Below are 3,911 nucleotides of genomic sequence, written 5' to 3'. Positions count from 1 at the left end.
GAATTTAACTCACTAAGTGTTGTTTTAACACTTAGAGATTTAAATGGTGCTCAACTTTCAAGTTATTTGCAGGAGTTGATTGGGCCAGTGTTAAATCTACTCTGCTGGGAGAAAAATAAGCTCCGCCCCCTTTTTCACCGTCTTTGTTTGAGTGCAGTCTGAACATCATTAAAGATAAAAGTTTCATGATTTTTGGCCATCTAAAATCATGATTTTTTGGCAGTGGGAATGTAAAGGTTCCTGCCTATTAGCCTTCACTGGAACTTTAATGGGGCCGCTGCGATGTTCCTACTGCAGACAAGCATTGCACACTAAGGGGAACACTTTACTTATAAGTTGTATTTTGCTTTATTTAGGTTTATTCCATGCTTCAGTAAAATGTTGATCCATGTTAACTATGGTGAGGTGCACAAGTATGTGAAGTTGGATGAAGCTGAAGGGCAGTTTGACTTTCATCAATTCCATGAGAAAGGTTGGTTTCTTGTTAAACTTCTGTGCAGGGTGAATGATAGGCAAAATGTATTTAGGGGAAATACATACTTAGTTTTCAACACTTATTTTACAAATCTATGGTGAGTAAAAGGGATAAGCCATTTTATTTTCAGTTTTGCAATATGTTCTCTAATATCCAAGTTAATTGCATGATCAATGCAAAAAAACGTAATTCATATTTTAATGACAGAGTTGGTGATTAGAGCATTCAAATCAAAATTTTGCCTTCTTGCTTTTCCAGTCATTGAAAGATTTTGCCTGCCACCTGATGCCAAAGTTACATACAAGGATGGAACAGATACTGAAGTTGATGAAGAAATATTCAGTGACCTCATTAAACATGAAACGGATTTTCTTCTTCAGAGTTCTCTGAAAGGTCAACTGCTTCTGAGTCTGACTCAAGCTTCAGCTCAGATGCATCAACATCAACAATACTAATGGATGAGATCCCATGGAAGATGCAAAAAATTGAGAATGCTAATAATGCATTGTCTGCCAAAAAGGTAACAATATATTTTGTGTGCCTCTAAACTCTTTAACCCTGTTGTGACATATTTGAGTAATCCGAATATCACCATAAATTTCCTTTCTGTTCATTCATTTCGTAGCGGGTTGAAGGTGTCCTTCAAAGCAAGCTGGTGGTGAAGAAGTTCTGCAGGAGTATAAAGCAGCAGAAACACTAAGTGATGCCACAAGAAGGCAGATGATGAACATACTGGTGGCTCGCATGATGAACATGGGTAGATGTGTTTTTACACTTTTTAATCTCTCTAAAAATTTACTATTTGTCACTAATGTGAAATCTGCTGTTAGGCAACTTCCTCCTAAAGTGATCAGAGAGGAGTATGCCCTTGGAATAGTGATGCTCTTACCTTCCCTCAAAGATCCATACACCAAAAAAGGCTATGTAATGTTCTTTACCAATTGTGATCTCTCATTTTGTCCCAAAACTGTGTTTTTTTCATAAAAATTGTGATTGTTTTTTTCCCCCCTTTTTTAGGAGCACTTTTATGATGCAGCAAGCAGCACAGGATACATTTCATGGCGTCTCAAAACAATTCAAAGGTAGATTAGAAGATGATCTCTTGTGGCACCAAGTAGCTCCAAAGAGATTTTATGTGGAGGCCCAAATAGTCAGAGAAATGTAATCGTCCAAGAACGGCTAAATGGAGATGCCTGCCAGGAAGCCATGTCGTTGCTTAACCACACCAGAGACAGGTCCCTGATCTTTCAGAAGATGAGAGAGACTTTTGAACACCGTCAGAAACTTATTAGAGATGCCAGTGGAGGAATACAGATTCTGACAATGTTTCCCAGATTTCTGGACACAAAAGGATTAGTAAGTCTTCAAATGAGTTAAAATCTTTAAATATGGGGTAATATCCAGTGATGATAGTTGGATTTCTGCTTTTTATTATAGATTGATCAAGACTTCAGTCTTCTATTTAATGAAGAAACCTCCTCCAGACTCCTGCAGAGTTGGGATGTGTTCTTCAAGCCAAATGTCATCAAAGAGGCCAAGTGTCTCACTTGAACACCTGAGTTGAAAAGTTTGGTGCAGCCAGCGGAAGTCCTTCAAGGAGATGACCAGGATACGGCATCTAGTAAGTACCAAAATTTATCTGAACATGGTTGACTGTTCAGAGTATTCAACACTGGCTCTATGTTGTCAAAGTTCTGACACTCAATTATATTAATCTGTCCTCAGCCTGTGACCAAGAGATGGCCTCCTTGTTACTGCTCCTACATCTCCTTCCACCACCACCTGGAGGACAGAAGTCTCCAAAAATCAGTGCATGTGATGCAGTTGAGAGACTTGTTGTCTTTCACAAGGTAATTAAATAAAAAAAAAAGTACAGTAATTTGTCACTTTGCTTTTATAGACATGTATAAATAGTGGTGGTAATTACGCATCTTTGAAGATGTCTGTTAGACATGAATTTCTTTTGTTAGATAATTGAACCTTTTTTTCTAATGGTTGTAGCTCTGTCTCATTTCTTATTTTTTGCTTTATTATTTTTTTTTTAAATCTTAGTCATGCTGCAGTTTAGAGGAACATCTCCGGGGTCAACGGGGTCTCCAGCCATACCTCCTTGCTGTTGGGCGTCTGAAGAGCAAGATTGACAGCTTCTACATAGTCATGGATAAACACCTCATCCCATGCCAGGCAAACCGCTCTCTGGGAGCATTTGATGAGTTGTTCAAAACACATTTTTTGTTCAATGTTTCTTATGATGCTGCATTATTGAGTTTCTATACATTTCTGCAGACTACCGTGTATAACATTGACGTTGGCAAAATGAAAGAATCACCCAGAGTCAGAGACTGAAGGGCGAGGCTGCTTAACCAGCCCCTTGTGCTCTCCTGTGAGTAAGGCAAGCTAAAAATGTTGAGATGCTTTATTTGTCAGAACCTGTATCCAAGCAGCCAGCAGTTGATTTAACATTTAAAGAGTTGAACATAGTTACTATCCTGAACCAAAGTTCAAATTGTTTTGTTCTCAGCAAGGCTGCAGGCATCAGTTTCTGACAGGTTTTAGAAAGCATCTTAATAATGTTCATAGTAACATTCAGCACATTTCTCAGAGTTTAGCCATTCCAAGTTCATTCTCTTGTAATCCAGTTGTAACATATCAAGCAGATGATTTGAATGACCAGCTAGCCCCCCTAAATCAGTCCTGTTCTTCTGATTCACCTCACGAGAGCACTCCCTCATTGATTTCTAAAGATCAAACTAAAGAGATGTGTGCATCTATAGTAGCTAAATTACAAGGCAGTGGAATCTCTGGCAGTCTTGTGTCCTCAATAGTGGGGGATTTAGAAGAACTAACGAATGAGATTCACTTAAAAGCAAAGCAGACTGCTATTTCTGCATTACCCAGGACTGATCCTAATATGTCTGTGATAAATGAGTCATTCGAACAATTTGAAAATCCATTCACAAACTTAAATACAGAATGGAAACGAAACAAATATTTCAACCTTAAATGGGGTGTTGTCGATCCAGTGGAGACAACACTAGGAGTAAGATATGACAGCAGACGAAATCAGAAAACTGGTATATACAGTGGGCACTGGTTGGAATTGGACGGTTTCCTGCGTGATTCCTGCGTGAATCACGATGTATTTTCTGAGGCCAGTTTTTTTTATTTAAAAAAGAACTGCAATGTACCCGGACTGCTCTGGAGGCCTCTCTCAGAGGAAAAAGACGTCTTTAGCTAAAGGTGACGTTTGTGGGCCTGCAGTCAACTGAAAAGCAGGTTTATTGGGGATCTTGGTGTGATATTGTGCTATTTTAATTTGTTTTTGATTACAATAAAGTTAATGAATTAATTTAACATAGTGACTGCATAATCTGCATCTCTATTATTTAATGAAAAATATAATTAATTAAGTTGGAACCGGGGATACGGACTGAGG

The 3,911-nt window shown here is 38.4% G+C and overlaps 1 pseudogene; it reads left to right on the top strand.

Annotated features, from left to right (window-relative positions):
* Nucleotides 1–975: 975 nt before the first annotated feature.
* On the top strand, nucleotides 976–2,866 carry LOC107104981 (annotated as a pseudogene).
* The last annotated feature ends 1,045 nt before the right edge of the window (nucleotides 2,867–3,911 follow it).

Source organism: Cyprinodon variegatus, unplaced genomic scaffold (assembly GCF_000732505.1).
Source record: "Cyprinodon variegatus isolate N-32 unplaced genomic scaffold, C_variegatus-1.0 Scaffold1990, whole genome shotgun sequence".
Lineage (NCBI taxonomy): Eukaryota > Metazoa > Chordata > Actinopteri > Cyprinodontiformes > Cyprinodontidae > Cyprinodon > Cyprinodon variegatus.
Note: the sequence above shows the minus strand (reverse complement) of the source record. Positions and strands in the feature narration are given on the sequence as shown.